The following is a 12,712-nucleotide window of genomic DNA, read 5'->3' as shown; positions in this document are numbered from 1 at the left end:
GCATTCTGCCTATGGTTAACAGTTTCCCCAGCTGAGTGAACTCGTGGAATCAGCCCTTTCTACCTTTGACCCATTTTATATTGCTCTGCGACTTCCCAGGACTTGTCCTTACTACATGTGGCATGTTGTCAGTTATTTGTGGAGTCACACCGGGTTCGTGAATCTGATTTAGCTGGGCGTTACACGTTGAGTCATGTGCGACGCGGCGGTTTTAGACACAATCTTCCGCCGTCATCACTACACAGTGTAGTATCCACGCGTTTGGAGTCTGACGCCTGCAATCTTTGGTGACCAGCTCCCATGTTCGTTTTTTGCATCCCCGAACGTGTAAAGGGAGAAATCGAGCACCAGCACATTTCGGGCTTGCAAAGGCAGACCTTTAGACCTGGCCCTGCAGTGTTCAGAGTTACAAAATTACTGCCCCTGCTCAATAACGAACATGTTTACTCTGCAAAATTATCCCGGTATTCACCTGGATGAACATACTTAGATTTTTCCCTGCCATAGATTTGGTACTTAAGGAACTCCGTGTGCAACTGCTACAAGCCATTGATTGACCCTAATTTTGATCACACTCGATCCAGTGATAATTAATTCATGATGTCAACATCAAAGCACTCATAAGGCCAACTGTGAAGAAATTATTCGTCCTGAAGATTGCCACTACACTTATTTTTGTATGGACACCTGAGAAAATGTCCAATACAACCATTGGCCGAAACATGTCGACACCCTGCATCTTAATAAATGTCTAAAATTAGGCGTTCTCATAATTACTCTATAGGATTATAGGATGTATTAATTTGCCCTGTCCTATGTATTTGTTTTGTTTGTTGGTAGCTTATGTGCCTGACACAAAAATTATATTCTTGTCCTTGTATCTTTTCTATTCTATAAATGTATAAAGTGCTGTTTTAATCTTTTCTACAAATAATTAAATTTTGACTTCATTTATGCTTACGCGTTTGGCTTTCTATATTTGCTGACTTTTTATGTAAATGCTGTTGTGTAAAATGTTGTGCGTGTGACCTCAGGTATCTCAAACTCTTTCTAGGATAGTAGTAGTGAGGGGTAATCACTTCTCTAGTGCCGGGTTTCGGCACGCCTTCCCTTTACCAGTTATTTGTTAAAGACACAGAGGAGGTTGCTCCTCTTGAGTGATATGTTTTATAGCCCTAGGTGAGTGACTCCCAGAATCCACCCTTCCTGCTGGTGGCAGAATGTATTCCCAGTGTTAATGACATTCATCTATTCTTGTTCTTAATTCCATTGTAGCTCATTAATCCACTTATATATCTGTCAGACGTCTTGAGCTGGATCTATGCTAAACATATGTAAGCTAGGGGTACTTTGCGGAGGCATTTTGCCTGTCTTGAACTACAGTTTGGTGAATAGGGTGTTGTGGAAGCGGAGCTTGAGTCATAACTAGCTGATTATCCGGGGTCCACTCCCCAGAACCAATCCTTCCTATAGGCAATGTGCTCACCACTTCTTTGCTGATCACCAGAATTAACTCATTTAACATTGTATTATCTACTGCTTGCATTGCTCTTACAGGCACAGTTTCACATTTTAATGACAGGCTCTCTGTCCTTTTCCTGATCCCCAGAGGTCATTCTTTTTATTTTTATTTTTTTATTGAATTAGCTGATAAATCAACTTTACAATTATGAACTTTAAATTCAAAATTTGACATTTAAACAGAAATCATAAAAATGTTAAAATCACATTCTTATACTCATGATTTAAGGCCTATTCACACATTCACATGAGTATTATTTGTCGAAGTTGTTCCCCTCAAAATCTTATTCATAAAAATACATTACATTAAATCAGTTTAAATGATTATTCGTAAAATGCAATTATGTTAATTTCAGTGCATGAAATAAATGTATAGCAGCAATTTGGAATGAGGCCACATGGCCTGAAAATAAGACTTGCCATTTTTGATCACAGGTAATTGTACAGTATTTGCTTAAGTTTTTTAAAGTACAATGTGCCTAAATCATTCAACATTTTGCAGTTGGGTAATAAATGTTGCAACGTTTCTTTGTTCTTAACGTCCAAACAAAATCAACATACATTTTCATGGTTATGAATTTGACCACGTCTGTTCAGTATCTCTCTTGTCGGCCATAGATTGATTGTGTTTGGTTAGAGTTTGAGAGGTGTATGCAGAGGGATGAAATTGTTAGTGGATTGGTTAGTTGGCCTTGCTGTCCCTGCAATTATGTCTAGATGTGATGCTTGCCATCATTCACCATTCCATCGGAGTGTGGAGCTTGCCAGTTTCAATATTCCGTCTAGGCTAGTCATTCACAGTTTCATCTAAGTGTGGCACATGCTAACATTCATATGAGACGTAAAAAACCATGTGTTTGCAAAAAATGAAGGGGATTTCAACGTCTATGATTCAACAACACTATTTATTTTCAAGAAATTGATTATTTTTAAAATCTTTAATCTTTTGGCACATTTCCCTGGTGCGACTTCAATCATTTTGGAACAGTTTGGTTTTTGCTAAATTTGGATTTTCTATTAAGACTTGCAGGGATATTTCCGCTTGACTTAGAGTCTGACTAACTTTATCATTCCATTTCTGAACCAATTTATGAGTAGTCGTAAACATATATCTGGACAGAATGCTTAACATCATGTTTGAGTCGGGAGCCTCAAGACATTTTCTGAATAGAACGATTACTTGTCATAGACATCTAGAGTGGAGCGAATTCAAACCCATTTCATATCGCACCCACACAACCGGAAAACAGTTAGGTAACCCCAACACACGCCGCCAATATTGGCCTTTGAACTTCTGCAGAGTGACTTCAGAAAGTAACTTTGTTTCTTCCCCATATAGTAGCATGGGTGTGACCTTTTGTCTATAGAATGTAATGATAGGACTAAGGGATCATTTTCCATAATTTGCCTGAATAGTAAGTGATTGAGCCATTGCTGTGGCCAATTTCGTGTCTAAATTCATGAAGTATGTTTTTTTTTTAATTGAAACTTCAGCGCAGCGAACCTGTTGGGAAGCCAACAAGTCGCCAAGCTTTTGTTACAACACATAGTCATATGTGCCTTGTTATCCATTACAGTGTAAAAGAAAACAAAACAATCAGCAATTCAGCATATAAAGTTGTATCATGCATCGTATTAATAACAATTTAAGAGTTCCATACGACATAATTTTTCAGTTAAATTTAGAGAGTCCAAGAAGTTCACAATTCCGCAGGTCAACTTAATGTTATGTTCGGCAACCGCATAAGACCACCAATTTTGATTGTCTGATTCAACAGGGGTAAAGTCTCCTAAGTGATGCAGTCGACGTAAGGTTAACGCATGGGATACGGTAATTAGATGTTCGATAGATTCGATCCGAAGGTTGCAGAATCTGCAAAGATTGCCATTTGCTTCGTTAATGTGTCGTAGAAATTGCATTTCCCTGGTGTTTAATGCATTCAAACGCAGCCTCAAAAATTGGTCACGATGATGTCGCGAGGGGCAAGTTACCAAGTAGCGACGTATGGTTTTTCCATCTTATTATTGCTAAGTGGAACTCCCAGATATGTGTACTGCTGTACAATTTCCAAGGGTGTGCATTGGAGCAACCAATTCTTGTATTTTACACTCTGTCTGTTATTGTTACATATCAGAATTTTAGTTTTGCTTAAATTGATTGTTAGTACATTTTGATCAGTGTACTTGGATAAAGCATCAAGTAAACGTTGGAGACCTTGAGGTGTCTCAATAGGTTATCTGCATCGTATAGAGCCGAAATTTGTTTTTCACATATCTTAGGATCATCTCTATCAATATTCTCAAATGCCCGACTCCTATCCATGATGAAAAAATTAGAGTGCTGGGGCAAGGATACATCCTTGCCTCAGCCCTCGATATGTTGGAATTAATGGGGTCAAATCACCCTTCATGGATGTTCCTATTTGTATCTGAGTGTTAATATGCAATGCTTCAATCAGGACACAAAGATTTGTAGGGCAGTCCGCTCTTTGCAATTTCTGAAATAGGATCTCTCTCGGGATTGAATCGAATGCGGCCTGAAAAATCTACGAAGGCCATATAGAGTGGTTGCCCAGAAATGAAGTGATTATGTTGGATTTCAGAGATTGTATATAAATTGATGGCTTTGCCTAAACCTGCCACAAAGCCTGTCTGAAAGCAATGTTGTTGCTGATGTTGAGTGGTCCATAAATTGAAATCTCTCAGAATGAATCTTGTGAAGATTTTTCCAGGTGCCTCAAGAAGGGCGATCAGTCGATCGCCCCTCTTGAAGATTTGAACAATTATCGAGCGTCGCCAAGAGTCTGGCATTTTACTGGTGTTTAAAACATGTCGAAATATATTACAAAGGATGGTTGCCCAAATCTGGGGATGTTGTTTAAACATTCTGTCGTGAAGGCCATCCGGGCACAGGGCTTGGGAGTTGCTTGATTTATTAATAAAGTATAGAACCTCCTCCTCGTCAAACTCCAGATGAAAAGTCTGAGTGAGAGACAACGGCAGGCTGCTCGGACTAGCAGATGGATGTGCATAAACTTTTCTATAATGACCAATCCATTGTTCATTTGTAACACCATTAATTTGTACTGGTAATTGTGTGTTATGAGTTGCCAGATTTAAAAATCCCCATATCTGTCCCAAATTTTTATCAGCAATGGCTCTTAACATCAACTCTCTATCTGTTTGATATAGGACAATTTTTTTAGATTTCCGCCAGTTGTTATATGTGCATTTCAGAGATCTTAACAATGCTGGTCTTTCATGTGCAGGTCTCCAGAGAACTAATTTGTTCTGCTTTCTCAATAGTCTCTTTCGATCTAGTACCTCTAGGGCAAATGTAGGTCTTTTCTTATAGATATTCCCAGCACTCGAGACAGAGTGAATCTTAAATAACTGCAAGGCGTTGATGTAATTATCGTCAGATGTGTTAATAATCTCCTTAGTTTTGGATTGAACTTCAATGATATTCTCATTGAGGAGATTGAGCAATTTATAATTCCATTTAAAACGCATTCTTGCATTATTAACTTGTAAATGCTCACTATACCGCCTATGCTTGTTCTGAGAATGTGCTTGCAAGTGACATTGAAGTGTAAGCATTTTATGGTCACTCTTAATTTGTTTCACCACTTCAAATATTTCAATTTGAGAGAATGTTTCCATAAGACTCTCTTGCACCAATCCTGCACACCTTCCCCCACACGGACACACAGCACCACACCATTGTCTGAGCACCTCTTCACACCCATCACACCCACTCACATCATCACGACTAACCATCATCTCATCGACTACACACCCAATCTGTATCTCAGTGCTCCCGCTTTGTGGATTCAACATTTTGCTACCAAACCCACTCCCAATCAACCATTCTCAAACCAATTTAGGAATTATAGACTCAGGTCTAGAATGCCTCACATACCATGCGCCCAGCGCAACACGCATCGTCACTGCATTATCAGCCCAATCGCAACGACGCAGGTCCCACCTGACCTCCCTGTGGCCCCCCCAACAAAAAATGAAAGGGAGCCCTTATCAACGCAAGATCCCTCACTGCCCATGCCCTTGACATTGCAGACCTTATTACTGCCCACAACCTTGACTTTATGGCCATCACGGAAACCTAGCTACACGCTGCCTCTGGCCCATTCCTGGCACTCGCCATTCCAGATGGATACTCCATCATCAGAAATGATCGCCAATCCAACCTTTCCAAAGGTGGCGGCGTGGCATTTATACATAGGGATAACATTAACATGAGACTCACACCTAACATTCAATTTAGCTCAGCCGAATCCCTATCAGTTAAACTCTCTTTATCTCCGACCAACACCGCTTCATTGCACCTCATCCATAGACCACCAGGACCCCTTACATCCTTCTCCGAGGACATCCTATCCATCCTTACCGACAACACCAAACCTAACTCCCAAGTGCTGTTATTGGGCGACTTTAACCTTGGTCTGTAAGATCCCAAGGATCTCCAGGCCACTGAAGTTGTGAGCAATATCTCCAATCTAGGCTTATCACATTGCATTCTTGAACCAACTCACAGCAAGGGCAGAACGCTCGACTGGATTGCAGACCTAAATTCCAATACGTCAATAACCTCTAATTCTGCATGCGCCTGGTCCGACCATCATATCATCATCTTTCACATACCGGCCAACAACCCATGCCCCAACCCTAACATGGCACCCCCCACACCCACAAGAAACAATAAGGACATCACCAGGAACAAACTCCTCCCCCCTCATCTTACCCATTCTCAACAACTGCACCTCACACCCCAACAACCCTACAGTCCTAATGGACACCTTCAATCAAACCTTGCTCAAAGCTATCACCATCATAGCTCCCCTCAAACTATGGAAAGCTAAACTGCGAGCTCATTTGAACTCATGGTTTACACCACAATTGAGAGCATTACGCAAAGACAAACATAAGGCTGAATCTCTTTGGAAAAGTCTCCCAAGCACGACTAATAAGGATAACCTAATTTATCCTTCGCACCTTGAAACACTTGTGTATAGGCGCGTTACAAATACCATATCATATCAACCTATTTATCGCATCCCTTAACTACAAGGAAGCGATTGTACAAGCAAAAAAAGAGACTTACAAATTACGTATCTCGCGAGCAGAATCCAACACGAAGGAGCTATTTAAAATTCTTAAAGAATTAGAATCTCCTTCACCCATCTCTGACACATGTAGCAAAGACAGCACATGGTGTAACAACATTCAAAATGCCCTTCTCACTAAAATAAGCACTCTTCAATCCAAAATCAACGCTAAACAAAACTGCCTCCTCACCTCCTCTCAGACCAAATTACCAGCAGCCAAGTGGGCCACCCCCTCCTTTACTCATACCCCATCCAGCTTTGTACCGCTCACTATCCCTGAAGTTGAAAATATCATTAGCAAGCTAAAACCTTCAAACTGCCAAGGTGACTAATGCCCTGCACCAATCATCAAGGAATCGGCACACAACCATGCCCCTTTCATCACTTCCTTTATCAACTCTTCCTTCCACTCTGGCATCGTCCCCGACAATCTCAAGGACTCTTGGGTCATCCCCCTGTTGAAAAAAGCTACTCTAGACCCTTCGATACCTTCAATTACAGACCCATCACTACGGTCCCGTTCCTCTTAAACATACTTGACAGAGCAGCCTACCTACAGATCCAGAAGTACCTGGAAACCAACAATTTACTTGGTACGAGACAATCTGGCTTTAGACCTAAGCACGGGACAGAAACAGCCCTATTAGATCTCAAAACCCAAATTGAGGATTTAAAAGACAATGGTAAACTAGCCCTCCTATTATTACTTAACCTCTCAGCAGCTTTCGATTTGGTCAACCACCAAATCCTCTGCCATCACTTAAAATCAGCTGCCCACTTTTCTGAAAAAGCAACAAATTGGATCACTTCCTTCCTGGATAACAGACACATGAGTCTTCTCACCAACCTCCTCGGCTGACCCAGCTCCGGTCCCTTGCGGAGTGCCGCAAGGATTCTGTGTATCACCTACACTCTACAATGTATTTACCAAACCTCTGTTTGATGTGCTTGATTATCTGGGCGTTACATACACCAACTACGCGGATGACACCCAGATACTGATTCCCATCACTGGTGATTACATGGCTGACTCTAAAGCCCTAAATGACATCTACCAAGTCATCCAAGCCTGGATGGCCCAACACGAGCTCTGTCTCAACGACGACAAGACAGAGCTCCTCATATTGGGCACCCAACAAAGACTCAACAAACTAGCTCCATCTTTTAGCACATTCAATATTGATGGCCATTCCATCAAAGTGTCCAAAGACATTAAAACCTTGGGACTCTATCTCGATTCCACACTTTCACTCAACAGACAAACCAACGCGGTTGTCGCGGCCTCTGCTTACACATGTAAGCTTATCACAGCTTGCTGCCCATTCCTCTCCACACAGAATTGCATTACATTAGCCAGGACACTGGTTTTGTCCAAACTCGATTATTGCAATGCACTGTATCAAGGGACTAACCGACGTAACCTCAACAAACTCCAGGTCATTCAAAATAATTCCATTAGAGCGGCCCTCAACATCCCCAGATCTGCACACATCTCTGAAACAAGGAAGAGTCTACATTGGCTCGCAGTGGCCCAAAGGATATCACTGAAATCCCTGGCCCTTGCACACAAATGTGTAAACAATCAGGCCCCCATCTATCTTGCCTCACGGTTTTCACTGTACACACCATCGCGTTCACTTAGATCTACCCAAGCACATTGTCTGACCATCCCAAGATACAAACTTCAGAAAGCTGGAGGGGCTAGCTTCCCAGTTCTAGCCGCCAAACTTTGGAACTCACTGGCACTCAACATCAGATCCTTACCCTATCCAACTTTATTCAAACAAGAAGTCAAGCGTTGGCTATCTGCATCACTCAACTAATGTCTTACATGCCAACTGACCTATCGCCTACTGCTTGTTTATAACCTTTCTGACTTCTCTGCACTGTTATCTTCTGTATTTAATTTGCTTCCTATTGTACTATTGTAAGACTGTAAATGTAACCATTACCATATATGTAGCTGCTATAATAAGATACGCGCCCGATTGCCTTCAGGTCTGGAGCACTATACAAATAAATAAAATACAAATACAACGTGCCTAAATCCACATACATATAGTCTATGATTGATTCACTTGAGCCTCGAGACTAAGTGGCAGCAGGAGGAACAACACCTCTAATTGCACCATTCACCATATGCAGCTGGCATTCATCCATCAAGGATGTCCATCTTTCATACGCTACATTTTTCTTCTTTTCGTTGGACGTTAGACATTCTATGGTCAAATCGCCTACAATGATAACATTTGTAATCTCAGGGGCTACATTTATCAAATTTAATAATTCTTCAAGATCATTAAAGAATTTATGGTCAACCATTGCCGCAGGATTTCTATACACGTTGATTAAAGCAATCACACCCCCACTATAACAAATCTTAACCATTTGTAAGTGTGAGTTAGGAGAAGCCCATGTTTGTAAAATCAGGCCACTGTTATTCTTGATAGCTACCATAAGGCCTGACGTGGGGCGTCCTTTATTTTTGACTAAGGCTGGGATTAAATTAATAGTGTGGTTATCCGACATGGGTTGCTCCACTAACCATGTTTCTTGACACATTAGTATATCAAACGAGTCAAGTATGTTTTCACTTTGGTTGCACAATGAACAGGCTCTTGAGTGTTCCAACAGGCTAAAGTATGTGATGTTAGTAACACGAGTGATCATTGGCAGCCATGTGCACATTTCTATAGGACATGGAATGTCTGTCGGAACTAAGAGCCTTGTAACCACGAAGGAGCGTTTGAACCCGTAGTGCAGTAAACAAGTTCTTTCCACCAATGCAATACTCAGGTGTACTTAAGAACAGACTGAACGTTCAATTGGTTGAAAGATGGTTGGAAGATGGTAGGACACACTGGAACCCCGATGGCTGCAAAGGAAAAACTGGGTTAACATCAATTTTAGTTGAATGTACAAGTATCATAAAATGACAACTGGTAACCCACCTGACTGTAAACAAGGTGCACATAACATATCAGGCATGGAATAGACAGCAATGGGAATGGAAACAAGTCTGTGTGTCCTTGAACAGAGTCTCTTATTGTAGTTACCAAAACAGGAAGATGTAGCCTTGATGAACATAAGCAAGTCCAAGGAATCCAAGAAAAAACAAGAACAACGCTGAAACGAGGACGCCTAATGTCCCACAAGTGCTGCAGGCAGTCTCAAGTCCAGCACAGAAATATCCCTATCCCGCCGGCACGAGTACGCCTAGGATTGGTCTTCTTCCACTGCAGTACTTTGTAGAGAATCCAAACAATGTCCGTGAAGCAAGCAAGTCCTTAGCCAGTCCGGGTCATAAATCCAAAGCAAACAAAATGTGGTGAAAACACGAGACAAAAGCAGAGCCAATTACACAATCCGGGTCGTAGCAGTACAGCATAGGCAAGGGTTAGATGAGCAAGGCAAACAAAGGTCCCTATAGCAGGCAAGGGTCATAGAACGTAGAATCAAAATCGCATGGAACGCTACTGTTGCAGTCCGTGAAAACAATCAGAAGCGCCGGAAGGAAAAAAGGGGTGGACCTATATTGGCGTCGTAGCAACGCGAGAGTCATGTGGGCGGAAAGCAAAAGGGACATGTGACTGGAGCCGCGTCAGGTGCCAGCGTCGCCATGGCAACCCCCAATGCCTCCGAAATAGCCTTTTGTGCAACCGGATGTGTTTCAAATAACTGCCAGGTAAGCGAGGGCGCAGTGTCGGCAGTCGTAACCTAACAATGTCTACACTTAATTGTGTTTCTGGGAGCTGAAAAAGACTCAGACGAGCTGACTCTTGATGGTGTATTTCCAGCACCTGTCTTGAGGACGCAGATAACTATTAATAGGATGGATTTGGCTATGTGCACGGGGCCCTGTGCATCGCCGTTTCAACATAGGAACAATAAGACAAAACAGTTTAAAACTCTAAAACCCATGTGTTCTTCATAGGGGTTGTTTATGTTACACACATCGGTAAAAGTAGTTGTACTACTAACGTGGATTTCTCAATTTCTTCCAGGTGTGGGAGGTAGTATAGTTCTGGGATTAATGAAGCACGATACTTGTAAATCAGCATCGGAATGAATCCATTACTAGAGTTCAAAGTTGATGAATACATTTGTTTTAGGCCACAGCACTTATCTTAGTATCAGGGAATTAATTTGCCTCAATTTGATTTCATTTTTATCTGTGTTAATTAAAGAATTACCTTTTCAGCAAGGTGAGGTGGTCCTCACAGCCAATGGCATTCGGTAATTGATGTCATTGTGCTTGCGTGTTGGCAGTGTCACACTCATTATTAATCATCGCATCTGGAAATAATGTTGCAGCTTGTAAGTAAGAACTGTGTGGTCCAGAATGCCTCAGTATCTAATCTGTGGATAAGGGACAACAGGAAAATCCCTGTCGGTGCATTATAGTATTGGAGGAAACAACAACGACGTGTACTGAGCCCAAATGCCATGGTGTCGCTTACTTGATACATTTAATGTCCTCGCGACAGGCGCAGCTACCAGATGGTGTCTTCCAACGTGCCACAACGTGTGCTAGCTTCGTTTCATGTGGCGTTTCCGGACTGCGGAATGTGCTTATCGTCAAGGGACCCTGTGTAAATGTGAATTGGTCCGATAATGACCGTCTCTATGTCTGGCATAAAGTTCGCAAGCGCTCTAATCTGGCGGGATGCTCACTTACTTTCACTCACTCCTCGTCTATATCCCTCGTGTGAACCAGACCATGCTGGACTTCCCGGGACTGTTCATGGTTATCACGTACCATGGTGGTTGCTATATCAACAGAAGGCTGGTCACGCTCCTGCATTTACGTATGTGTTGGTCCAGCCGCCATCTTAGGTGAGTGAGAGTTCACATACACGTGTTTAAGATGGGTTGTTACTACCCATAGGCCAATTGACGGACAATAAACCCTGCAGGGAAACACGTGTTGTATTAGCCGTGAGATGCATCAAACCCAGCTGAATATGATCAATATAATCCGCATGTGATCGCCAGGCAGATCTCGTAAGTGTAAGATATTAATACCTGCAGATCCATAGATGAACAATTGAACCACCCGGGAAGGTGAGCCACTGCTGTGACAGTGTGGTATCGTGAGACCGGAGTCTAATAATGACTTGAAAGTCCATCTCAAAATAAGTGCACTTCTAATGTTTAGAACATATAACGAGTTCCTAGGGAAAGACTTATCAATGACTCCCTACGGAACCTGCTGGTGGACAGCAGTTAATGAATGAAAAGATTCCACTCCACTGAAATATTCAATCCAGCTCTAACGGTATTGAGGTCATAAAGCCATTTTTTTTATTTTTATTGATAACATTGTTTTAGTTTATATAATCAACTTTTTCAATAATGACGTATCATACAATCAATTACAGATCTAAAAAATACAATAGAGCAATAGAGAGATAAGAGACACGTCATAAAATGCAACAGATATAGTAGTGCTCCAATAGTAACAATTTGAGTATAGTTATCAATTGATTAAAACAAAATCTGATTTTAAGTGTTTAAATTCTAGAATAAAATAAATTTAACAGTATCAATAATCAACAAAGTTTTAGATGCATTAAATATTTCCAACCACATTTGATCTTTAGTTAAAAGTTGTCTATCTTTAAAGTGTTTAAAAAAGTAGGATTTTCTTGTTTCGAAAAGATTGGTACATTTAGTAATACGATATTGTATAGTTTATGGTTTATCATCCAGATTACAAAATCTACAGTTTGTACAGATTTGCTTATCTTTAGAATAAAGAGCAATTTTGAATTTGGTATATAATAGAATTAATCTGAGGTGCAAGAAGGTTTTAGCATATTGCTTATCAGGAAATATCTTAAGATAGTCAGGTATATGATTAAGCGGTTTTGTAATAAATGCACCAACATTTAAAAGCTGCATAAGTTTGTACTTTTTTGCATGTTAAAATCCAGACATAATTGTACAATTTGAGTTTAGCTTTATGCGCGAGATCCATAAGTAAATCAAGTGAGATGTTTGCAACCTCTAGAATAACAAGGCAATCATTTTTCCATTTCGAGAGAGGAGTTGGGTTTTCTTTT

General features: G+C 41.1%; 1 protein-coding gene across 3 annotated transcripts in view; it reads left to right on the top strand.

Annotated features, from left to right (window-relative positions):
* ACAD10 (acyl-CoA dehydrogenase family member 10) overlaps window positions 1-12,712 on the top strand; it is a 2,051,508-nt gene that overhangs the window by 1,217,399 nt on the left and 821,397 nt on the right. The gene's annotated exons all lie outside the window — the stretch shown is intronic.

This window comes from Ambystoma mexicanum, chromosome 10 (assembly GCF_040938575.1).
Source record: "Ambystoma mexicanum isolate Mex_15411 chromosome 10, UKY_AmexF1_1, whole genome shotgun sequence".
NCBI classification, from domain to species: Eukaryota; Metazoa; Chordata; class Amphibia; order Caudata; family Ambystomatidae; genus Ambystoma; species Ambystoma mexicanum.
The sequence above is the reverse complement of the archived record's forward strand: the minus strand, read 5'-3'. Positions and strand labels throughout refer to the sequence as shown.